The sequence below is a fragment of the Sceloporus occidentalis genome, unplaced genomic scaffold (assembly GCF_023333645.1).
Source record: "Sceloporus occidentalis isolate IW3139 unplaced genomic scaffold, rSceOcc1.0.p SCAF_4, whole genome shotgun sequence".
Classification (NCBI taxonomy): domain Eukaryota; kingdom Metazoa; phylum Chordata; class Lepidosauria; order Squamata; family Phrynosomatidae; genus Sceloporus; species Sceloporus occidentalis.
In genome coordinates, this window is record NW_028316984.1 from 108,192,461 (window position 1) to 108,219,422 (window position 26,962).

The following is a 26,962-nucleotide window of genomic DNA, read 5'->3' on the forward strand; positions in this document are numbered from 1 at the left end:
CTCGGCCTCAGAGGGAGCGATCAGGCAGACCCAGCAACATCTTGGACTGCCTGAAGGAAGAGGCCCCTCCCTCCTCAACTGTCATCTCAGCCTCAGAGGGAGCGATCAGGCAGACCCAGCAACATCTTGGACTGCCTGAAGGAAGAGGCCCCTCCCTCCTCAACTGTCATCTCAGCCTCAGAGGGAGCGATCAGGCAGACCCAGCAACATCTTGGACTGCCTGAAGGACGAGACTTCTCCCTCCTTTAACTGTATTTTGTATTGTATTACGATTTTACTGTACACCGCTATGATCATCGCGGAATAGCGGTCTATAAATAAAACATATTATTATTAATATTATTATTATTATTATTTCCCAGTGCAGATGCAACCTAAGAGAAGGCAACTGTTACAAAGGGAAGGAGAGTGGATCGGATTCAGGGAGGTGGTACTTTAGGGAGCATGGAGAATAAGGGAAACCGGATCATTTCTGCAATCCTCCGAAATGCATCTCCTTCAGGTCCAAAGGATTTACTTCCAAGTAAATCTGCAGCTTCTACACTGATTATTTTGCAGTGAATAATAATAATAATAATAATTCCATAATAATAATAATAATAATAATAATAAATGAATGGGGGTTCTGACATGGAGGATAGATACAGATGTGGCTGAAATGGATGAGGAGAATAACAGGAAAATAGATGTAGATGTAGCTGAAATAGATGAGGAGAATGACAGGAGAATGGATGTAGATGTGGCTGAAATGGATGGGGGCTCTGACATGGAGGACCCATTTGAATTTGGCTGCCAGGGATGGGAAAATAGAAGGGAGGAAGAAACGTGAAGCAGTCATTCATGTGAAAGTGGAATCAGACTCCTTTCTTCACCCCGGAAGTGAAAAGGTTCAGAATGCGTTCAGACCCCCACTGAGAGCATGCGCAAGGGTCCCAATTCGAATCAAGTTGAATCCGCATGGTATGTCCTGGTGTGGTAATACAATGTGCACTCACTCTGCTTTGCTTGAATCCGCATCACATGAATTGCTTGGAATCGAACTGACTCTGCTTCCCCCTCGATTCAGAAGGGCAATGGAAAGGCAACTAGGTGTGTTAAAACATCACATTGTAACATGATTCGTATTGCTAGACAGGAGTGACTCTGGATCTGGTGTGAAAAAACATCACTTTTTGCATTGCTAGAACAGGAGTGACTGCAGAGCTGAGCTGCAAACCCCCCACATGGGATAAGGGCCATTGGTTCCAAATGAGTTTCAAATTCCCTCTGTCCAGGAGGGACTGCAGTGGGCTTATCAGTTTCAGATGGCAAGCACTTCATGACACAAGAGATTAATAAAGGTTAATAATAATAATAATAATAATATGGATCTATAATCAGAGTGTGTACTCTCAGAAAGAGTGCAAGCTAGAATGGTTTATGCTATGCTCCTGAAAAAATCAACCACTCATCTATGTGAGCTACTAATAAGTCTTGCTCCTAGCCTGGACTGCTCTGCAGCCTAAAGTCAGACAAACTTTGTAGAAAGTCAGGAACCTGACAATTAGTTTTGTTAAACATTCTAAGTGCACATTATACCAATCTGAAACTGAATCTGTTTTAAATTATAATTATTAATTACATTCTTTTTTTTAAATAAGTGTGTTTTTAAGACAGCAATATCTTAATTAGATAAAGGTGACACCACCCTGCAAAGAGGCAACAAGTCCTTAAAAAACACATATCTTTTTGTTCATGACAGCAATTATCCAATGCTTTTAAGCAGTATCCAACTGTTAATGTACATAGCCTTTTGGGAGCAATCAAACTAAGGTCCAAAACACACTGCAGAAATAATCCAGATTGAGACCACTTTAACTGCTCTGGCTCAATGCTAGAGAATTCTGGGAACTGTAGTTTTGTGAGACATTTAGCCTTCTCTGTCAGAGAGCTCTGGTACACAATAAACTACAATTCCCAGGATTTCCTAGCACTGAGCCAGACAGTTAAAGTGGTCTCAAACTGGATTATTTCTGCAGTGTGTTTTGGACCTTAGTTCACTCTTTTAGCTCCACTTTCCCCCTATAATGCTTACCTCAAGCTTGACTGGTCATTGGGCAAAGTGTCCTCCAGCCTCCCCCATACTTCCCTGATGTTCTTCATTCCTGCTTCCTAGGGTGATGCATGGGAATAGGCAGTACTGCTGAAAACAGTGTGCCTTCAGCCATCTGATCCTTCCTTAGCCCAATTTTGTATGGAGGAGCAATAGATAGATAGATAGATAGACAGACAGACAGACAGACAGACAGAAGGAAAGGCAGGTAGTGGATCCCCTGGCATTTGACCTGTGTGCCGACTCCAGACCTGCTCTTCTCTAGCAGAAACAAATGCCATAAGACTATCATACCAATCACAACCACTAAATATGCTTACCTCATATTTTACATTTTTAGTGTTAATTTAGATGTAGGAAAGTACTGAATACCATTTAAGCACAATAGACTCTGTGTTAGAGGGAGGAATGAGCCTAGTTTACCAAGGAGCAACACAACATTCAAGTTGCACTGTGGAAGAAAAACAGCCTTCTCTATGGCCCACCATGTGTGCACTTCTCTAAAGCACTCCTTTGTAACCACTTGTAGGTCCTCTACAATTTGAGGAACATTATTTTCTGGAATTGAGTTAGAATTCTGCTCCAATTTTTGTTTTCTCTGGCACGGCTCTTTTGCCAGCGAAGAATGGCATGATGACAAGCATGTTTCTCTGGCATGGAAGATAAGCAATGAAGAAAGCCACACTTGTTGGATGTCCGCCTCCAGCTGTTAAAGAAAGAAAAACCCTGCCAGAGGAAAAAGTAGTAATAACTTACGTAGCTAACTGGGATTTAAGGTGGCAAATGTATCTAGGATTGTAGTGGCTAAGAAAGTCAGTAGATCTTTGGATTAGGATTTGGAGGATAGGATTGCCTCTTTAGATATGAGGCTAATGTCGTGAAAGTCTTTTCTTGGAAGTCTTGCAGCATAAATCACATACAACATATTGGTAGTAAACTAGCCTTGTAAATGACCACAAGACTTTCATGCACATTTGCTGTCACATTAACAGGGAGTTTGTCTTTCAAAACATATAAAGCTAGACATAAAAGATCCTGGAGACATTTTTAGAGCACATAAGGAGAGACACGAATAAGGATTAAGGGTGTTGAGTTATGCAAGCTGGACTGTTCTGAGTGGTGAACATCTGAGTGGGTGGAAGCTTTGCATAATGTAAACTGCCAAGACCTTAGGATAAGGAAGTGTGTCACAGGTGTCAGTTTAATAGTTAAATACACCTAAGCTTACAGGAACTTCTTAAAAACAACTAGAATTTCATGTTTGCCAACCCCCAATACACAAGAAGACTTAAAAGAACTTGGAGTCCAGAATTTGTTTTTAGTACTAAAGTGTCAGCATTCTGTAATAATTTGAGTGTTCGACTATTGCTCAAACCACTACACAGTACTTACTTGGAAGTAAGCCAGGGTAGAGTAGTGGTTTTGAGTGTTGGACTAGGACTCTGGAGGCCAGGGTTCAATTCCCTGCTCAGCCATGGAAACCCAATATATGATCTTGGGTAAGTAACACTCTCTCAGCTTCAGGAAAGACAAAGATAAATGCAAAACCTCTTCTGAACAAATCTTGCCAAGAAAACTCTGTGATAGGTTTGCCTTAGGATTGCTATAAATCGGAAATGACTTGAAGGCACACAACAAACAAATAATTAACTACAACCCACCCCTCACACTCAGGTCCTCTGGGAGGAATCTGCTGCAACTTTTAAAAACTTGACTTTCTGCAAATGCCCAGAGGACCTTTTCGGTCATCACTCCCAGATTATGGAATGGCCTGCTGGATGAGATCCATCATATTTCCCCCTTAAACAGCTTTAAAAAAGCTGTTAAGATGGATCTCTTCCAGCAAGCATTTCCTGAATAGATACCCAGCCACCAAAAGAAGACCCAACTAGTTGACCTCTGACTGGCTACAATTACTGTCTATCGGTTATTTGTTATTATTGCTACTGTTTTAAAGTATGGTTTAATTGTATTTTAAGGAGGAGTGGGATTGGAGGGGTTATGTTATGGAATGTATATTTTGATGTTGTAAGCCGCCCTGGTTGCATTGTGCAGAGCGGTGGGATAAAAATAAATTTTATTATTATTATTATTATTAGTATTAGTATTCATGTCCTTTAAACATAATTTGCAAATGAAAAAGGAACAAACACTCAGATCACTACAGCACACTGGAACTCTAGTACTCAGAACAAATTCCCTTTAAATCTTCTTTGTAGTATATTAGCATTTTTGGTCCTGCGGTAAACTAGAACTATACTATGCCAGGAAAAAAGATCACATTCATCTCCGTATAAAAATCCACTCCAGATTACCCCAAGCCCCCAACAGTATAATGCAGTCGGCAGGGTCAAGCTCTTGACAGAGAGTCAGAAATATTCATTTTCTTACTCGACCTGTCTACTTTCTTACTCCAGTTCATAAGCCACCTCAGAACACATTATTGGGAGGAAAGGAGGACATAAATGAGTCATATAAATTATACTACTATAGGCTACACAGAGAACTACCAGTACACCGGGATCTACCATTTTGTCCCTGCCACACCCAGGATCTCAAGAAGCTTGGAAGGAAATGAGAAAGACTTAATAGCAAAGGCAGCCTCATTCTCTGGGCAGGATTTGCCCGGAGTAATGGATGTATCTACAGGGCAGAATTAATGCTGCTTGACCCCACTTGAACAGGCATGGCTTAATGCTGTGGAATTTTGGGATCTGTAGCTTTGTGAGCTATTTAGCCTTATTTATTTATTTAGAGTATTTCTTCTCTGCTCTTCAGCCACAAAGGCTTTCAGAGCGGTTTGTTGTTGTTAGCGGCCCTCGAATTGATCCCAACCCATGGCACCCCTGTGGATCACCCCCAAGACTCCTTATCTTCCACTGCTCTGCTCAGGCCCTGCAGACCCATGCCTCTGACCCTCCTGACTGAGTCCATCCATTCGGTATGTAGTCTTCCCTCTTTCTTCTACGCTCTACCTTTCCTAGTATTGTTGCCTTTTCAAGTGAGCTGTGTCTTCTCATTATGCAACCAAAGCTTCAACTTGGGCATCTTGGTTTCTAAGACTTCTTGCTTGATCTGCTCTAGGACCCATTTGTTTGTCTTTTTAGCATCCTCAGTAAGTACTCTTCTGCAGCGCCACATCTCACATGATTTAATTTCCTTCCTATCTACTTTCTTCACTGCCCAGTTCTCATATGTGTACATGGGGATAGGGAATACAGTGGCTTGGATGATTCTGACTTTATTGCTTAGGAGTTGCATATCTTCACTCTTCAGGAACTTGTCTAGTTCCTTACCATTCCTAGTCTTCTTCTTATTTCTCGGCTGCAGCCACTGTTCTGGTCAATATTTGATCCTAGATAGAATTTACTTATTTATAGTATTTATATCCCGCTCTTCAGTCCTAAAGGTCTTAAAGTGCTAAACATGAAAGCCAGAATCGTACACGCAATGGCATTCCCCATTGCCACGTATGGATGGGGGAGCTGGACAAATCAAGAAAACGGACAAAAAGAGAACACGTTCCTTTGAGACGTGGTGCTGGAGAGGAGCGCTGAGGGTCCCAGGGACAGCAAAAAGAACAAACAGGTGGGCCCTAGAACAGATCAAGCCTGAAATTTCTATGGAGGCAAAGATGGCAGGCCAAAATAAAGCTGCTTTGGGTCACTTTGTAGGTATGCTGTTTAAATGGTGCATGTGTCCTAAGAGGCCGGAAGCCACGCTCCAGTCCTAAAGATGGAGGGACTCAATCATGGGAATGAATCTGTAGGAACTGGGACGAGTAGTGAAGGAAAAGGCTGTTTTTAGATATCTGGTCCACAGAGTCGCCATGAGCAGAGAGCGCCTTGAGGGCGGTTTACAACAACAGCAGGAGCTCTTTAAGGTTTCAGTTTCCTCGTTCTCTAGACTTCCGTGGTCGCCATTTCTGTTTTCTCCTCCACGCTGAGCAGGAAGCCTGCCTTCCCACTCTCACCCTTGGCCTGACTAGGAAGGAGGAGGTGTTTTAGGACCTTCCCTGGCAGAGAATTAAGTGGGGCACAAAGAAAACTTTTTGTCTGTGTCTGAACTGTTTGGAGGCTGCCACCTTCACAGCGCCCCGCCTCCAGGCTTACAATCTAAAAAGGCCTGACGCAAAAGGAGAAGAGGGATGCCCCCAGAGGGCTCTGCTGCCACAAACTACAAATCCCAGGATTCCACAGGACGCAGCCATGGCAGCTAAAGTGGGATTCTGCAGCGCAGCAGCAGCAGCACCAGAGAGACTGATTGGGACGAGAAAGGGAAGCCTCTGAGAGGAGGAACTCGCAACCAAAGGGAAGGGAAGAGGGCGGGGCCGAGGGTCGCCTAGGCAACGGCGGGGTCCCCCCCAACGGCTACTGGCGGCCTCTTTGTGACGACAGCGCAGCGCGCGCGCGCAGGGGAGCGCCTCAGCGGCGGTACATCCGGGTCCCACGGCCGGCCCCAACAGTCCCTTACGCAACCGTTAGCCGGAGCGACAACAGGCCGGCACACAGGAAGCGAGCCTCCACACTCGACTCGCCCCGCCCCTGCCCTCGGCTTGCTTAGAGTCCTTTAATCAAGCGGGAGCCTTTACTCCTCCCCCCACTCTTTCCTTTACCCAACTATCCATCTTCGACCTAGGCGATACGGGATTGGCCGGTTTGGGCCGAAAGGCGGGCCTCGAGGGAGCTCTCGGCTTCACCGATTGGGTGGCGCGTGGGAAGAGCTAGAGCAAGGCGCTCCGCGATTGGCTGGGAGGCGGGCCGGGCCTCTGTTGCGGGGGGAGAAGCCATTGGTTGGAAAGTAGGTTAGTGGTGCGACGTTCAGTGGCAAAGGCAGGCGGAAAGTAGGTCAGGAACAGGGGCTGCTGCTGCTGCTGCTCCTCGCGCCGCTCTGAGGAGGAAGAGGAAGAGGAAGAAGAAGAGGGGGCGCCTTCCTGAGGGGTGAGGAAATGGGGACATTGAGGAGGAGGAGGAGGAGGAGGTTCCCGCTGCTGTAGTGTAATGCGGGAGAAGGGGATTCCTCCTCCTCCTCCTCTGGTTGAGGAAGGCGGGAGAGAGGGAGCATTTTGGGGGGCAGTCTTTTAAGTCGGGGCGCTTTTCCTTTTGGGCTTCCCTTTCTCCAGCGGCGGAGAGGCAGCTCTTTGCTCTTCTTGTGTGTGTGCTGCATGTTTCTGGGAGGCGTTGTTGTTGTTGTTGTTGTTGTTGTTGTTGTTGTTGTGTGCCTTCGAGGCGTTTCTCCTTTCCGACTTATAGGGCGGTCACGGGCCCATAGGGAAACTTTGCCCATACATTGGGGGATACTTGGCCATAGGAAACATTGGGAATTACTTGTCCATAGGGAAGCATAGGAAACCTCTCCATGAGCAAGTATGGTGTCATTTATGCATCCAGGGAAAATGGAGTGTGAGGAACTGCTGCCAGAAACAAGCTTCTTCTAATGGTGACCCTAAGGCAAACCCAGCATGGCGCTTTCTTACTGGCCAGGTTTGCTTGTTTTGCCATTGCCTTCCCCTGAGGAGGCTGAGAGAGTGTGACTTGCCCAATGTCGCCCAATGGGTTTCCATGGCTGAACCAGGATTCGAACCCTGGCCTCACAAGTGTTCTAGTCCAACTTGCAAGCCATTGCACTACGCTGAATCTCTCTCTTTCTCTGTGTGCCTTCAAGTCATTTCCACCTTCTGGGGAATCTTTGGCCTGTTACAGACAGCCAAAATAAAGCTGCTTCGAGTCACAGTGGAGGTATGGTGTTTCAATGATGCATGCGTCCTAAGAGTCCAGAAATCGCACCAAAGCCATGCTCCAGCCCTAAGGACTGGAGCGTGGCTTTGGTGTGGCTTCTGGACTCTTGCATCATTGAAACACCATACCTCCACTGTGACTCGAAGCAGCTTTATTTTGGCTGTCTGTAACAGGCCAGTGACTAGGTTTTCTTGGCCAGGATTCTTCAGAGTGGGTTTGCCATTGCCTTCCCCTGAGGAGGCCAAGGTCTCCCAGTGGGTTTCCATGGCCATCAGGGAGTCTATTGGAACAGCAGCTATGTTTCAGGTCATCATCTGCCAACCTCTTGTAACCTAGTCCTAGTCCAACATTCAAACCGCTACGCCATGATGGCCCTCTTCCCTATGCTTACCTTACTACAAAGAAGGCCCCACCACCAACAAACACACCATACAGCTCTTGGTCACCCACAATGTTGTTGTTGTTGTTGTTGTTGTTGTTGTGTGCCTTCAAGTTCTTTCCCTGTCATGGGGCATTCTTGGCAAGGTTTCTTCAGAGAGGGTTTGCCATGGACATTGTCTGAGGCCGAGAGAGTGTGACTTGCCCAGTGTCAACAGCAGTGGGTTTACATGGCTGAGGCCAGTGTCTCAGTAGTCCAACAAGGCTGGGACCACTCCTCCCCCTGGGCTGCCTGTTTGTGCATAATGTGGCAACTTGGGCGAGAGAGCTCCATCAATGTTCCTCTCTTTGGAGGCTGCCACCACGCTTTGTCTCGCTTCTGCTGGGTTTACCCCACTCTTTGGGGCCAGCGACTGCATCGTTAATTTCAGGGCAAAGCGGGCAAGGGGTGCATGTGTGTATTCCTTGACACGTTATCTATTGCAGGGAAAGACAAGGAGAGCGAGACTGAGGGAGAGGATTCTCCATCCCCAGGGTCTCTAGGTTGTATGGCTGGGGCATTTGCCCAGGAGAGAGAAAGAAATGGGAGCTCTGCTCTGGGCCCCACAATAAAGCCCAACTCCCAGAATTCCATCGTCTTGAGCCAGATAAGTTAAAGCAGTGCCAATCTGGGTTATTTCTCCAATGTGGATGCAGCCCTAGTTTCACTTTCTTGGAGCCAACAGGTGATCTGAGCCTCTTCATACAGCGTTGTCTCCCTCAACACCCATCTAAGCTCATCTGTCTCCAGTGCCATGCATTCTGAAGCCTTTCCTATTTTTCAGTTTGGGCGAAATTCCTGTCTTTCCAACACCAGAGTTGGCTTTCCTTTCTAGTTATTGTTTTGGGAACAAAAGTTTCTGGTGGTTGAGTGTCTCTTAAGGAATGCCACAGTTGGCTGGCCTCCCCCCCCCCCCCCTCTTTTAAACTTTGGCATGGATGGTGGAAGAAATATATTAATTCAACAAATTTTAAGGCACAGCTTATAGAAACCCAGGAAGAGGCTAGGAGGGACAAAAGGTAAATGGGGCTCCTAGTTTCTTCAGGAGGGAAACCTATTTACTGGGAACGAAGTCCAGTTTAACTCCCCAATAATTGTATACAAGATGTATACAGTATATTCTGAATATATTCTTGTCTGCTTTAGTTTTATCAGCAAGGGAAATAGTTCTGTTTTATTATGTTGCAAAATGATTTATCCATTTTGTTGGCTTTTGTTTGTTTGTTTTTTCTCCCTCTATGTGAAAGAGTATCCACCAAACATCTGACATTTCTAAAAGCTTTGCCATGGTTGTCCTTAGTTTGACCAGTGCCACATCACTTGTTTGATATAGCTTTCCCATCTCTCTTTCTGCATGATGATGATAATTTCATGGTGAAACTCAATTATTGTCACTGCTCAGGGAATGGAGATGGTATTCTGACCCAAGAAGTTATTTTGGCTAATTATCGAGTGGACCAAGGTTACACTCGTCCCTCCACATTTGAGGTTATGACTTTTTGCGGATTTGATTTATTCACAGATTTTATTAATATGTTCTCTCTAGGAATATCTAGGTCCTCCAGTGCAACTCTGTGGTCAACTTTAACCAAACTTTGCACTGAGGGACCTAGAGATTCCTAGAGAGAACACTCCACTATGTATTTGTGGCTCCTCCAGTGCAATTCTGTGGTCAATGTCTGGCAGATGTTGACCACAGAGTTGCACTGGAAGACCTAGACATTCCCAGAGAGGTGTTCCCTCAGGTTAAAACATAGCATTTTTGTTATTTGCAGTTTTCCCACATTCATGGGGGTCCTGTGCCCCTAACCCCAGCGAATGTGGAGGGACAAGTGTATTAGATATATTAGATGATGCATCTGTTTTTGAAACATGCTTGAATCTTCCTTCAAGAGCAAACCCCTTTTTAAAAAGTAGGGTTCCTGAACTTAGTTCATATGAGAGATTTCCTCTGTCTCTGCTTGCTCTGTAACATTACTATACAACACAGCTTTCAACTTATGCTGAAGCCGCGCAGCAATAAAATGAATGGTGCACCATGAACATATGTGTTTTTTGCCTTAGGCGGAGGGGGGGGGGTCCGGAACGGATCGCCACTGTATTCTGTTTGACCTGAAACAGAGAGAAAATTTGTATTTGCCAGCAATAAGGGCAATGTGGAGATAGAGAATTAGACCCCATACAGACAGGCCAAAATAAAGCTCCTTCGGGTCACCTTGGAAGTATGCTGTTTAAATGATGCAAGCATTCTAAGAGTCCGGAAGCCACGCCAAAGCCACGATCCAGTCCTACGGACTGGAGCACAGAGGGAGATTCTGCTGAAGAATGGTTGAAACTTACTGAGTAGATATATCTGTAGTTTGGCTTAGTGCATTATAATTTATTAAGGCTGTAGACCTAAATCCAGTTGCTAGTCCTACCTAGACTAAACCCATTTAACTAATGATATTTACATAAGTGTCGACTTACTATTCAGCAGTTGATTAAATAGGTTCATTCTAATGGGGACTAACAATTGGATTTAAGCCATAGCCTTAATTGGACTTGCTCAGATGTAAGATCTCTTGAATTACTCAGAAATCTCTCAGTGACAATTACTTCCAAACAAATATGAATAGGACTGCAGACTTACTTGGAAATAAGAGCCTCTCCAAGCCTTACGAACAAATAGGCAAAATATTAGGTCTGTACTCTCAGTAGTCCCTAGATAACATCATTAAAATGAGATCCTGAGTACAATTAGTTGATGAAAGCTCCTTGCCAGAGGAAATACCCGTACCAATGTTCATCTACATGTTTATGTGTTTATTTTTTGTACACAAGTCTAGATTACTGCTATAGCCTTGTGCCTTGAAATGCACAGATTTAGTAATTCCCCATTGTTGGAAGACCTGTACATATTTATTCGTCCCACTGAATTTGGCGAGACTCTGAATTCTCTGTAAAAATGCACAGAGATGTTCTATAACAAATGCTAGTTTTTTAAAAAAATCAAGTGGCAAAGCAGTGTAGGGAAAAGTGAATAAAAGCTTAATGCTTTCTGAAAGTAAAAAGGAAATAAACTGGTGCTGCAACAGTGCTCTAGTGCTATGCTAGAATGGTAGGGAGCACACGACCACCAAGTGCATGTATTTCAAAAATAGGTTCCATAAATAGCATGGGCACAGGGCAGGAAGCATTGTGTGTCATCACTTATGCCACAGGCACCATCTAGTAAGTGCCCACTGAATTCATGCAAGCACAGTTTACACAGCATTCACAATAACAAAGAATACTTTGACAAGAAATTGTATTTTGACTTCAGTGCTAAGAAAATATATTTTTGCAACAGAAACATTAGGGCATACTTGTGGATCTCATATAACAAATTATTTGTTTATATATATGTGTGTGTGTATCAGTCTTTTAAACTGTTTATCTGAGATAGTCTTGTAGTTTCTAAAAATCAATAGGGATTACTTTTTTAAAAATGTGCTAATTACTGCAGTGCAAAGACATACTTTTCACATCGTTTGATGTTGCTGAGCTGTATAGGTCCAGAAACCTATTTTGCTTGAAGCCTACTCAGGTTTTAGGTTAATAACCATAAAATATGTCATTAATTTAAAATTAGAATAGAGTGCAATAGTAAGGAAAATATTAGGCTTTTAAACTTCCTGCTTGCTTTATATCACTATCATCAAAGAGCTGACCTAAACAGGGGGGAACTGAGTCTTCTATAAAACGATCCCAGTGTGGGAGAGACTGGGGATCTGTTGTGTGGAGCACTTGTAAACAAGAGGCATGGTATTGTTAAGACTGTATTTGGTCAGCTTTCAAGATTCAGTGGGAAGGAGGCAGATATACTGAGTTCTAAAACATGTCAGTCATTTTTTAGGGGATTATGTACAAAATTAGGGGTCCATTAGTGTATTTTAGTAGGCATTCTCAAAACTCATGATATGCAGTACAAGTTGAAGTCTGTAATCAGTAAAACTGATATAGCTTACAAGTATAAAATTGATGGCACTTGATGTAATAATTTAGGCAGAGTAGATAAACGGAAGCAGATTGCCTAAGGTCTAACTTGATATAAGACAGTTTCTTGTGTCCAGTGAAATGCTCATTACATCTCTTGTGTAGTCTTCTAATGTGTTTATAGGTAAGTGGAGGAAGGAAGAGTAGGAATGATCATTTTCAGTGTAGATACTCTTCTCATTAGAGCATGGTGATAGTTAATCGGTTTATATTTAGAAAAAGGAGGCACTTGATATATTTATTTATTTAATGCCTGTTGACCCACCAAGGTCCCTGATGCAGTGCACAAAATATTTGTTTGTTTGTTAAATATTTTTATTCCACTCTATACCAAAAGAACTCAGAGTGGTATATAACTGAAATCTGTACTGATATATTAAAATAATTTTAAAAATAGTTTAAATAGACTAAAACCAAACACAAGTTAAAACATGATATGATTATTATGGCACAATAACTTCATGTTACAGGGACTCTGGACTGTAATAATGAACTGAAACTGAATAACTTGATACTGGGATACCTAGGGGTAGAAAAAAAATGTTTCTGGCCTTTGATGTCAATCTGAAGAAAATCATCATCTCTTCTGCATTGGCTTGGATAACACATAGTTCCTAAAACTAGTTTTGAACCTCCATAACACTGTGAAGCTCTTGGCAGTTCTTTATCACCTGAACCAAAAGGCTGTAAAATTATATATATATAAAAAAGTTGGAAATTCCCCTTCTTTAATTCTCTCTCCCGCTTTTATATGTGTATGTCTGATTCCATAAAGGTCAGTTTTAAAAAAACAGCAGCAAACTACTTCCAGGTCATATTTTTCACACACAACTGCAATGACGATTAGCTGGCGTATACAGACTTCATAACCTTTTCAGTCTCCAGCTATTTGAGAGGCTTGGTATTAAGAGTCTTAACAGCCACAGTGTTTCCAAGTCAGCTGCAAGAGCTGGAACAGCTTGTGATGTTGGTTTGATGCCACAATGTAGTATGCTGGGTTAATTTCTAGTAGGAATGATGCCAGTGGGCTGCTCCTAAAGCAAACAGTATTGCCAGTGAATGGCATCAAAAGGTCTTGTACCTTCATTCACAGTTTGTTGATATTTATTCACTGCCTCATTTTAAACACATTGATGTCTAATCCTGTGTATGTTCATTGAGAAAAATATTCTATGATTTCAATGGGATCTACCCCAGTGAAGTTTGTAGAAACATTTTTGAAGATAACAGTTACTGGTTTCAGTGGAACTGACTTTTTAATGTGTGTTTACAATGGCAGCATAAATATTATTAACTGTTTTATTTGTGCTTCATTAGAATGAGAAGAAATGAAGACACATTAATATAAATATGCAAGCATGTATACGGCACTCTGTACTCAGGGTCACATTGTATAGGAGTGTGTAGCTTTGCTTCAATTCTCCCTCCCCTTTTTCCAGGGACTGTGAATTTGATTGGTGTCAGATGGTGGTGGTGGGTTCCAAATAAACTTAGCAAATCCCCCAATATGCCGAGCCCAGTCCTGCACCCCCTCATTACATATACCCAGTCTCTGAAAACATCTTCCCCAGTCTATACCTCTCTCTTGTCTTTGTAGTAGAACTTGCCAAACAAATTGGGGTGTTGGTGTTGGGGTGCTTTCAAGTAGTTTCCTACTACTTAGGGTGACCCTAAAGTGAACCTATCACAGCAAATTCTTCTCTACGAAAACATACAGACACACAGACTAACCCCCTTCCCTGCCCTGTGTGCAGGATTGTCTCCATGGGAAAAGCTTTCCTGTTGTGAAAAGGCCATGGAGAGAAAGGAACAACAGGAGTGGGGAGGAAAGATTGGCAGGCCTGGCTCATGGATTCTTGTGCAGTAATTGATCATTCAGGGATTCAGAAGGCCAGCAGTGAGTTGGGGCTTGAGTGGAGGAGATTGCTAGGTTACTGCTACTTTCAGCATTGTGCTGATCCTTGCAAAGAGTCCTTCTGAAGTTCCACAGGTAGGGAAGAAAGAAACACTCGGTTTGTTTTATTGTACTGTCAAGTTCAGTGGTGAAACAGCCTTGAAGAGAAATTCTTCATTTTATTCAATGTGCAATCCTGCACTTGCTTAGAGGAGCAGCAAAATTAGTGGCCTGTTTCAGGGCTTGGGTACTCCAGTGGGACTCACCGTGCCCTAAACCTGGTTTACTTTGGCGGGTTACAGGCCATGAAAGTATGCGCGGAGTGCGTACTAGGATTAGGGAGGTGCGGTGCTTCCACACCTCCCTAACCCTAATACGCGCTCTGTGCGTAAAAAATGACGGTGGCCGTTCCAGACGGCTGCCGTCATGAGGACATCATGGCCGTGCCACCTCTATACGGGGCGGCACGGACGTGACGTCCTCGCTCCGCGCCAGGGCACCTAAGGCGCCCTTAGCGCGAACCAGGAAGGAGCTCTGTTTCGGAGCTCCTTCCTGGTTTGAGGCGCTGCTTTGCTTCGCTGGGTGCAGCCTTCAGACGGCTGCGCCCAGCGAAGCAAGGGAGAAAGGGGCCAAGCGGCCCCTTTCTCCCCCTCCCCGCCGCCGCGGGGTGTCCTTGGGGCTTGAAGCCCCAAGGACAACCCTTTTCAGGCTGCGGGGAAGCGGCGTTTTGCCACTTCCCCGCAGCCTGAAAAGCGGCGGATCGGGGCCTCAGCGGCTGCCGTTCTGGCCACTGAGGCCCCGATACACCAGGGAAAAGGGCGGGTACAGCCCACCCCAAATAGGCGGTCTGTAACCCGCCTTTGTCTGTTATTTACATAGAGCAGGGGTAGGCAACCTGCGGCCCGCGGGCCGGATGCGGCCTGGCAAGGCCTTGGGACCGGCCCCAGCCCGGTCCTGCCGCTGATTGCCGCCGGAGCCTTTGGCCTCTCACGTGAGGGCATGGGGCCTTTGGCCTATCAGGAGGAGGCGGGCAAGGGGGGCAAGCGGCAGGCAAGGGGGGCAATTGTCTATAGAAACCTCCAAAACATGCATTTATATTAACATTTTTTAAAAAATCAGCAATTTTTTTTGCGTGTCCTCCATTTTCTTTATAAAAACGTCCTCCATTTTTGTCCTACATTTGTCCCGGTTTATTTATTTATTTAACTTTTAAAAAAATTATTTTATTTTATTTTATTTTGCTTCGGCCCCCCAGCTGTCTGAGGGACAGCAACCCGGTCCCCGGCTCAAAAAGGTTGCCTACCCCTGACATAGAGGTACAGCAGACAGTAATGTAAGAATGAATGCACCCGTGTTGATGTTTTTATTTCTTGTTGACTTGAGGGAAACCAAAATGAGAAGTCATTAGGTCTAGCAACATACATTGCATGAGACTTTTGTCTTATGCTGATCAGCAGTGGTAGTGCACTAAGAAAGCCTGATAGGGTTGTGAGAGAAGGTTGTGAGAGTTGAGAGAAAATGCTGCCATGAATTATATTGTGACAGCTTTACTTCTGAGTAAATCTGCATAAGACTAGCTTGCTAGTCTGTATTTTAAATAGTTAGGGGTGGATGGGTGGGTTGGGAGAACTGAAAACAAGTGTAGGTGTGAAAAGAGTTTTAAGCTACTTTACTTTTTGTTACATTGATAATATATTACTATTCCATTTAGGAAGGTTAAATAGAAACTCTGAGTAATGGCAAATTCTGGGGTTGTTGTGTAAAATTGGTAGCTCTGTTAGGCTTCTTCCAAACTGTAGACTAGCTTTTGCTCGATAAAGGTGAATTTATTTCAGCCTCCCTGGACTGAAATATGAAATTTGTACATGGGGCTGCTTTTGAATAGTGTTTTGTAAACTCCATCCAGTACAAAGAGCTACAGTCAGAATTAATGGGCTGGTTACAAAGATAGAACTCACCTACTCCAACAGCTCTGTTGACTGTCAGTTTGTTTCCAGGTACAATTCAACGTGCTGGTTATGACTAATAAAACCTTATAAAGCTTAGGTCCAGGCTGTCTGACAGATCCTGTCTCCATGAATGAGCCTGCCCAGACCTTTCGATCCCCAGGAGGAGCCCTTTTCTCAGTCCCACCACTTTCACAGCCATGGCTGCAAGCATGAGCCATAAAACGAGATCTACCTGCTGTTGCCTTTGGAAACACCTTGACTCTGTCTCTGGTAACCTGGCCCGTTGCTTTCGCCAGACAGCTGATGGGAAAAAGATTTACTGTACATATCCCACCCCTTTATTCTTCCTCACTAGAGATTACAGCACCTTGAGGCATGTTTTCATTTTTTAAAAATGCACAGGAGAAATTCAATCTAATTTGCATATAATGAAATAAGCCTCCACTGAAATAATTGGGAATTGCTTCTCAGTAAAATAAGAATTATAGAATCATAGAATCGTAGAGTTGGAAGAGACCACAAGTGCCATCCAGTCCAACCTCCTGCCATGCCGGAAATCCAAATCAAAGTATCCCCAATAGATGGCCATCCAGCCTCTGCTTGAAGACCTCCAAGGAAGGAGACTCCACTACACTCCAAGGGAGTTTGTTCCACTGTTGAACAGCCCTTACTGTCAGGAAATTCCTCCTAATGTTGAGGTGGAATCTCTTTTCCTTCGGCTTGCATCCATTTTTCCAGGTCCTGTTCTCTGGAGCAGCAGAAAACAAGCTTGCTCCCTCCTCAATATGACATCCCTTCCAATATTTAAACAGGGCTATCATATCACCTCTTAACCTTCTCTTCTCCAGGCTAAACATCCCCAGCTCCCTAAGTCATTCCTCATAGGGCATGGTTTCCAGACCTTTCACTATTTTAGTCGCCCTTCTTTGGCCACACTCCAATTTCTCAATATCCTTTTTTAATTGTGGTGCCCAGAACTGGACACAATATTCCATGTGGGGCCTGACCAAAGCAGAATATAGTGGCACTATGACTTCCCTTGATCTAAGGATCTGAAAAGTTCTGATTCATGCTCTGTTGAGTAAGATAAGATGAGATGTAGTCAATCAGGGGTTTAAGCATGCTTGCTAGTTTGTATTTTTCAAAAGAGTGTGTTCTTTCTTTCCCCACATCTGTCATTGCTGCTCTTATTCCATCTAACTGCCTAGTGAAGTTAAGACCAGTGCAGTGCAGGATTGAGGATGCAGCTGCATTACCAGTTTAGAAAGTATTGATGATTAATTGCTGTTTGTTCATTGTTTTTGTTTGTTGATTCTCTACTATGGCACATGTTGAAATATTTGCCTGTGTTGCACTTTGGGAAATCTTCGTTGCCTTCCTGATGCTTATTTGGTTATATGTGTGTCGCTTGATTTTGTGGCACTGTGGTCCACACCAAGCAATCAAAATTTATATATGCAGTTGTCTATTTCACTTTGGTTGTTAGTTAATGGTGGTCACACTTTCTGAAGAAGTAATTAGGTGCATCTGCATTGTAGAAATATTGCAGTTTGACACCACTTTAACTGCCATGACTCCATCCTATAGAATCCTGGGATTTGTAGTTTTGTGAGTCATGGCACTCGTTGGGAGAGAGGGCTAAAGACCTTGTAAAACTACAGCTCCTGGGATTCCAAAAGATAGAACTATAGCACAGTGTCAGATGACATTATTTCTATCGTGTAGATGCACCCATTGTAGAAGACATTCCAAAACTCTTCTCAGATGAATTCTGAAATCTTTTATAAAATTGGAAGATATAATGACAATCCACTTCCAGAAGCTTGCTGAGAGATTAATGCTTGGTCTCATGGTGAAATAATTATTTTTACAGAAATTTGGAGGAATGATGAAATGCAATATCCTTTCAATATCAGAATATAAAGTTCTAAGGAAAAATTATGAAATATCACACGAGAGGTTATTACTATACTACCAAACATTATATTTGATTCACATCTTGGAAGAGCAACTTAGCGCCCAAACAGACAGGCCAAAATAAAGCTGCTTTGGGCCACTTGGAGGTATGCTGTTTAAATGACATATGCATCTTAAGAGGCAAGAAGCTGCGCTAAAGCTGCACTCCAGTCCTTAGGACTGAAGCACAGCTTTGGCATGGCTTACAGCCTCTTAGGGTGCATGCATCATTTAAACAGCATACCTCCATGTGACCCAAAGCAGCTTTATTTTGGCCTGTCTGTTTGGGCCCTTTGATTCATAGGTGTTTCAAATGTGATGGGAAAAGCTGGCTCAAGTTTTCCTCTCTGCTCCATGCGTAAAAACCTGGTAATAATGCTGCCCTTAACACACTTTGTCATCTTCAACACAGAGCAATAAGCCAGTGTGGTTATGAATGGAGACAGCTGCTTCAGTTGGTAAAGCCAGGAAAGGGTCATTTAGATCAGTGGTCTTCAAGATGTTTTGGATTTAAGTTCCAAGAATGCTGATCATCTGGGAGCTGACGTCCAAAACACCTTGAGAATCAGGAAAGATTGGAACAATTCCTTTCCGTTACCCCTTTGTTTCATGCTACTTCTGGCTTTTCCTCAGAAGCACATATCCCTGGCCACTTCATAAATTACAAATGTAAACTGACTCTTTTAAACAGTCAAGTGTGACTCTGTGCTAGAAATGCATATCACAGTTGAAAATTCCTTTGTTTAAAAGTGAAGACTTACTATGACCAGAATTATTGTAAGGAAAAGACACCAGATCCTGTCAGATCTTGGAAACCAAGCAGAGTCAGCCCTGGTTAGTACAGTACTTTGATGGTAGACTGCCAACAAATACCAGGTGCTGTAAGCTATATTTCAAAGAAAGGAATTGCAAAAACTACCTCTGAGTATTCTGAGTATTGTCTAAGAAAAGAAATGGATGGGGCTGAGTTGACAAGTGACTTCAAGGCTCATAACACACACATTAAAAAGCAACTGCACGAACACTTTTAAAATCCAATTCTTTTCTGCAATGTAGATTTTAATATCTAAGACTAAGGAGATTATCACATGGGGTAAAGCGTGGAATGCTCCCGTCCTTTTGGTGTGATCACACGAAGATTATCAGATGACGTGTGTCCTTATCCCATCCTTCAGTCATTCTTATCACACGATCATGATGAGATTATCATATGACATCACGCTTATCCTGTCCTTCTCCCGTCAATGACATGGCATGGCCCAGTCACTTTGTATTAACGGAAACTGCCGTTAATACAATGATGAGTGCTACTGATGGGAGAATGACAGGATAAGTGCAGATGTGGTAAGGACGGGGTAAGGACGGGAGCGATCTCTTCTTACCCCGTGTGATGATCTCCTGGGTGTTTGATCCTTACAGTAAACCTCACCCACCCACCACTACAATATTTTTCATTTCCACTGATATCTGATATAGCACTTTTCTTGGAAAGAAGGAGGGACAATCTCTGCAAAGAAGAGAATGAACTCATTATTAAAGAAAGAAAGAAAGAAAGAAAGAAAGAAAGAAAGAAAGAAAGGACAAAATGTGCTTCCAAACAGGGTTCCTGACATTCACAGTTGGAAAGTATTATACAGCTATTTCATTTTTTTAATAGATTTTTTTTTCTGGTAAGGGAAAAAAGGTGAAAAAATGTGAAATGTGGTAAATAAACATAGACATCATCAGTCAAAATATGTTGCTATTCGAATCTTGTTAATGCCCATGTTTACACATCAAAAGCCTCATCTGATAGCACCCAGAGATCCATAATGTGGTTCAGAGAGGGAAAAAAGCAGTTTAATTAAGGTGAAGGCAGATATAACGTTAGAAAGTGAAAGAGAGGGAGAGACGAGGTGGTGGAAGAAAAGGGAAAATTTGGTAAATTTGTTTATTACACTTTTATCTACTGTTCCATTATAATAATAAACCTCAAAGTGACTGACAAACATAACTGAAAACAAACCAAGCCGTAGCATTATTGCAGTAATCAGTAAGCATTGGAAATGTAAGAGAAGATGGGGAGGACTGGTTATTAATATATGATGTACCACTTTTCTCCTGTTTCATGGACTGGGATTCTAATCAATGAATGTGGGTCAAAAATATATTCTCCTGCTGAAGATTCCATTGTAGTCTCTTGCTAGGCTGAAAAATGTACATAGTGTGTTGAATTCTGATTTTACTGAAGGCTATAAGATATATACCGTAGTTCTCTGTGCTGCTTTCTGCGTAGGTGGAGTAAACATAACTGAGGAGATGGAAACTAGCATATGGATGGCTATGTAGCTTAGTGGCACCAGAAAAGGGGGCCCAAGAAATTAATGCAGTAGAAAGGGCGTAATTTTCCAGAAAGGTTGGTTTTCTCCGATCTAGTACCCTCTAGATGTGTTGAGCTGTAACTATGTTGGATAGAGATTCTAGGAACTGCAAATAACAAAAACAGTTATGACACATTTGTTATACCACACTGGAGAATACAAGCCTGGGGAAGGGCTGTTAGACATTTATAGGAAAGGTCTATTAGCTTAAAATTCTGCTCTAATCTCTTTGAAAGAAAAAGAGAATACAAATGGAACAACCCTAGAATTCTTTATAAAGGACCTCACGTTCTGTCTTTGTCATTTTCTAAAATAAAACATTTTTTTAAACAAAAAGTGATACTTATTCCAGTATTTTTTCTTAAGCTCTTTCAGTCTTTTACATTATTTCCTGGGGAAATATAAAATATTCTTTGACCATCTAGCTACAAATGCCTTGCTGCTGTGCCTAGTGGGTACTTCTAGGACTTGGGAGCTGTGCAGACCGGCCATTAAGGCTGGCCTGGAGGCAAGTTGCGGTGTGGTGTCCATACAACGCACACCCCGATTCCGCCCCCATGGCAGTGTGATGGTGTGCACTCCTCCACATGGTTCGAGGAGTCATGACATCCTCTGGCTCTATGTTTACACAGCACAGCCCCAAAAGAATGCCTTAAAGCTGCGGTGGTACAGTTATTTCACCCTGGAAAGGCCAGATCGGGAGCGTGGCTTGTGGTTGTTGTGGCGCCGATCTGGGGAAGATGGAGGTGGCTGGAGGCTGCCCCTTCAGGGGCGATCTGCACAGCCTTTTACTTAGTACCATTATCAATTCAAGTTTTAATATCTTTCAAGGATTAACATTCAGTATTGACCAGGGCATCTTCATCCAGGAACAGTTGTTTACAGAAAATGTAAACTTGCATTTTATTTATTTACAATTATAGTAAGGGACTTCCCAGTCCTGGCAGTAGAATAAATAATATAGGCATAAGGAATAGTGATTAATGTAGGGATATGGAAACACTGACTGCCAACTGATGGTTTTTATTATTATAAATGAATAATGTCAAAAATTACCTTCCCAGGTTTACTAGTTCAGTATAACTAGGTAAACTCCTCTATATTTCCAGGCAATGAAATATATAGTTGGCCTTGGTATCCACTGGGATTTGGTTCCAGGACCCCCTTGGATTCCAAAATCCATGAATTTTCAAGTTCCATTAAATATAATGGCATAGTGAAATGGTGTCCCTTATATAAAATGGCTAAAACAAGATTTGCTATTTGGAATTTATGTATTTTTGAATATTTTTCAAGCCATGATACCAAGGGCTGACTGTACTGCCTGCAGTATTTATTCTGCTTTATGGAGAATCTCAGTGCAAAACTGTGGGTTTATAGTTGCTGAAAACAACTGTTTCTGTAGGAAGATGATACGGTTCATTCTCAGTGTTTATAAAATGCAATTACTTCCACATTTTAATTTCTTCCAGATTCTTAGATTATTTATCTGGAGAATTTTTTAAAGGCTATGCCTCTTCTATGTTTTTAAATATATAAATAACCATCTTCTTCTGATTTGTGGAAAAAGCTGTATGGTTTATTACATTGCTGTTTCTACTTTATAAACCCACATTTAATCAGAAGTGTTCAGTTGTTGTCTCTGGAACTGGATAAGTGATGTCTCATTCATTAAGCCATGGGTTAAGTCATCAAATCACTTTCATAAATCACAGTTTGAAGTTATCTTGTTTCATTAACCATTGTTAAAACTAACCACAATTTGTCTAGATTCAGATATAAAAATAAACAATGAGTAGACCCAAATAAAGTCACTTGTTCCAGCCAGAGTAGACCTATTAATCAAGGAGATTAAGATTAAGCATCTAAATCATTGTGTCTATTCTAGGTGGAATGAACAATTGAATTTAGGCCATAATGATATCTTAGATTCTAATCTTCACATTTTGTGCCAGAGGGCATAGAATAGTAGAGCTGACATGTCTGACAGTTGTTTTTATTAAAATAATCCTATTATGTTTAGGAGGGGTTTGCAAGTGGCAAAATTCTCAGGGAACTGTTTACATATAAGCTGTCATGTACCTTTCATTTTGAATGAGAAATAATTCCCTTCATAGGTTCCACAGCCTGTGTGAATGGAACCCCTTGATGATTTTGTGCTGTGATGTGCAGTCTGTGTGACTTCAGCTGACTGACAGTAGTCTAAGGATCAGTGCTGCCAACAAGCCTTGAAGATATTCCCTGGAATGTTTTACCAAAATCCCCAGAATTCCCCAATATTTACTGGAATATTCAGTCAAAATCCCTGGAAAGAAATTAATTCTCTGGAAATTGACAATGCTGCTAAGGATACACTTCATATAAACTGATCCTGCTGAACACTTATATTTGAATTACCTTAGTAATTTCTGTAGCAATGTATATCCAAGTATTCTGTTTGCAAGCTGTGGAAATTTGAATTCATGGTTAAAAATATATGTGGTTACACAGGGTCAACTATTAGATCAGTTTTAAAATAAATATGTAAATAATAAGGGCTAGTTTTGTGTAGTGATTTGAGGGCTGGACTAGTACTCTGGAGACCAGTGTTCAGATCCCTGTGTGGCTATGGAAACCTGCTGGATGACCTTAGGGAAATCACACTGTCTCAGTCTCAGAAGAAGACAAAGGCAAACCCTCTCTGAACAAATATTGGCAAGAAAACCACCTGATAGGCTTTTCTCAGAGTCACCATAAGCTGGAAACAACTTGAAGGCACACAACAATAAAAAAATAATATTGTTAGAATTAGGAAGATAGAGTGGAGCATAGGGTGAAATTGCAGAAATTAATTGCAGAAATTAATCCTTTAATAAGGTGCCTCTACTGGATATTCCATTATTTCCTACCTGAGTCACCAAATCCCCCTATTCTTGAAGGAGCAGGATTGGAAGAGAAATATGAACCTCTTCTTATGCCTTATGTTTTTGGATCCCATCTAGTATTGGCCTGGGATCATGAAACTACTCCAAGGTCAGATTCTCCATCATGATCTTTTGTTTGGGGATCTGTGGTGACTGCTTCAGTCTTTCTGTATCTCCTGTATGTCTGCCAAACATAATATGAAGAGCACTGTGGTCATCTGGTGGCTCACTGCTGGATAAATTTTAGGTTCAGCGGAACTGTGGTTTAATCTAAGACAGTACTTATATTTTTGTATAGTTTCAGCTGTCATATCATTCAATAAGAATTTACTTCTTCATGTGTTGATGCAAAAGCTCTAGGGTGTTCTGACTGATGTGACAGGTGATGGCATAGACTTCTGTCTAAGGTTTTGGATTCCAGATGCCAATTAGATCAGATAGTACTGTACAAGGCCAGACAAATCAGTGGCCTGACTTGCTGCAAGACAGTTTCACATGATGTATTTTTCATTAATAATTATGTATTTTGGAAGCAAATGTGTTAAACTCATAGCTGAAGTTTTCTAAGGGCTGTTATACATGAGTTTCCTTCTACTTTCAGCAAGAGCTCTGGAGTGTCCTGATGTGGCATTCATACTTAGTGCAACTAAAGGTAAACAATGAAATAGGGTAAATAGCACAGGTCTGCAATTTAAAATGTATGATGGTTTTATAGGACTTTGGGGTTCTAAATACAAAAAATCATCTCAGATTTGTTCCATCACAGTTTCTTCTCAAGTGGGGGCCACAACAGACTGGCTTAAAGCCGCCACTGCTAAAGATAAATTGGGTCTGCAGCAAACATATGCTGCGTCCTCAATCCACCTTGAACCCAGCCCAAATGGGAGTCAAAAAGATCTGCTCCTATTTGGGCCGGGAAAGAAACTACTTTCCCAGCCCTGCCACAGCTCCAGGGCAGCTCCAAGACACTTTGGCGGCATGCAGCATGTAAATGCCACATCACTGAAGCATCTTGAATCTGCCCATGTTTGGGTGGCCACCTAGCTTCTGAACAGCCTCTGGGCGTCATTGCAGTGTGCTGCGTGTAAACCCCGCGTTCTGATGACTCCCGGAAGCAGGCTTTTTTCAGATGTCTGTTTCGGCCCTTGCTTTGCTGGTTCTGTGTTGTTTTGTAACTGAAAGAAATGATCCTGCAAAGAATTATCCTTAAAGGAGTAAGAAAATGATTAAAGACTTCTAATAGACTTTCAAAACACTTTAATTCACTGATATGGAATTATTTCATAGAGTCATAGAATTAGAAGAGTCCACAAGGGTCATTCAGTCCAGCTGCCTCCCATGCAGGAATACACAAGCACTCCCTACAGATGGCCATCCAGCCTCTGCTTTAAAAAAAAAACAACTCAAAGAAGGAGACACCACCACACTCTGAGGCTATATATTCTGCAGTTGAACAGCTTTCACCACTGGAAATTCTTCATAATGTTTAGGTGGAATCTTTTCCTATAGCTTGAATCCATTGCTCTGTGTCCTAGTCTCTGGAGCAGCAGAAAACAAGCTTGCTTCTTCTTCCATGGGACATCCTCTCAGGTATTTAAACATGGTTATCATTTCACCTCTTATCCTTCTGTTCCCCAAGCTAAGCATATTCAGCTCCCTAAGTTGCTTCTCATAGGCCAGTGATGGTGAACCTTTTAGAGACTTTTTAGAGTGCCCAAACTCTATGTTGCTGCATTAGGTGCCACCAAGTGCCAGGAGGTGGGACTTCCAGGGGCAAGACTTCCACAGAGACAGTTGAAGGGACTTCTTGTGCTGAGCGTCAGCCTGAGAGGATGTGTTTTGTTGAGATGGCGAGGACAAGTCCAGGATTTTCGGGAGATCAAACCTTTTTTCCAAGAAAAACAAATGGGGAATTTGCCTCCCTGGTATGGGAGACACTGAAGCACCCAAAGGAACCCGTATTCCAGTATTTCGCATAAGAATTTGGAGAAGACGACCAGGGAAAGAGAAGGCACAGCAAAACGAAGCTGAGGGGGTCGAAGGGGTGGAGTCCACTCCCGTTTACCCATAGCTGCAAGGCTTCAGGGTGGCTCCTCACTTTAATTTTAACATTAAACAAGAAGGAGAAAGTTGTATTTTAATACCACTGAGGGTAGTTTCATAAGACAATTTGATTTTCAGAATCCCGGTCACAGATAAGAGAAGAACAGTCGGTAAAGACCCATCCAGTGGGGAAAAAGGAAGTCTTAAAAAGGAATAATAAAGAGACATATTAGCAGAAGAACAGAAGGAAAATCAGTATTTGGCACGTCATGAAGGAAAAAGCAAGCAAGTAGAACACCAGCTAAATGAGTGTCCTCCCCCCATTTCACTTTTACCTCCATCCTTTCACTCTTATCCTCCTCCTCCTCCTCCTGATAACTATGGCTTCACAACACCAAACCCAAGGTGATATCTCTTTGAAACAAAGGAGAAAGCTGCTATAAGATTAATGGGATTTGTTCCTGCTTGGGGAGCATTGAGTAACCTGAATCAAAACCATGGGATACAGTGCGAATACGGAAACAGAAGAGAGAGAGGAAAACTGTAAAAGACCATGAAAGAAAAAGCAGGGTAAGAAATGATATTGCACTTCAAAACCTAATAAGACCCCTAAGCTTACAAAAAAAGATTATTGGTCAGGGTTCTCAGATTCCTTTTGCCAGTTTGTATCTTTGGATGTAGTTCAGCTGGCCCTGGGATCCAGCAGGAAGTTTTCTCCTTTTTGAACTATTAGGTTTTGTGAACTGATCTAGATTAGAAATACTGTTAGTTCAACAAGTATACACAGATATTTTTGTTGTCATTCCTCACACTTTTGGAAAAACCTATTAATGGAATATCTTCAGAACAGATTTTATACAGTATTTTTGACTTCAAACATCAAACCACATTGATAAATGCTACCTAGAAGAAAAATGTTGTTAATGCAGAACTAATGTATTTCAGGCACTCAGCAGCCTGATAATTACTATTTTACATTTAGAAATAACAAAAAACAGATGTACAGAACTGGCAAACAACATATAGATAATTTCTATAGCTGAGGGGGAGACATAGCCATATTGTAAATTAGGATGTCAACTGAAAGAATTCTCTTCAATAAATTTTGCAAGGCAGAACAGAAGTGTTGATAGCTTTTAGATTTAATTGTTTTGTCGTCCCATTAGTCTCAGATCTCAGTCCTTTATTCATTTTATGACTGTCACACCATAGCTAGACAATTTAAGGAAGAACATGAGAACAAATATGGGAATACTGTACTTCAATTTAAGTGAGCTCAACAATGGTGAGAAGACGAATGTTAGTGTTCTTGGTGGAACAATCAAACTGTAATTTTGCCTAGCATTCACCCTGTACCACAATCATAGTCATCCACTGTTGGAGTTACTTGCAAAAATCCTCTCAGGAGTTTTCTCAAACAAGAAACTTTTACAGAAAGAAACTGGGGAGGGTTCTTTCTTTGTTCCAAACCACTGATGTGCCATTCTGCAGAGCTTTGGATATATGTACTTATCTTTGTTTGGGGAAACGAAACTTATTTTTCTATTCAGAAAATAATTCTGTGCACACATATTATTTTCAGCACAGAAAAG

General features: G+C 42.2%; 1 protein-coding gene across 5 annotated transcripts in view; it reads left to right on the top strand.

The window, feature by feature from the left end:
- Positions 1-291: 291 nt before the first annotated feature.
- BMAL1 (basic helix-loop-helix ARNT like 1) overlaps positions 292-26,962 on the top strand; it is a 76,846-nt gene continuing 50,175 nt past the window's right edge. For 2 of the 5 annotated variants that reach the window (XM_089521206.1, XM_089521210.1), the window contains exon 1: positions 6,727-7,032. The gene's annotated coding sequence lies outside the window, so the exon portion shown is untranslated. Of the gene's footprint in view, positions 310-6,725; positions 7,033-26,962 lie in introns of those variants that run through there. The other 3 variants (XM_089521207.1, XM_089521211.1, XM_089521208.1) reach the window with 3 other exon arrangements.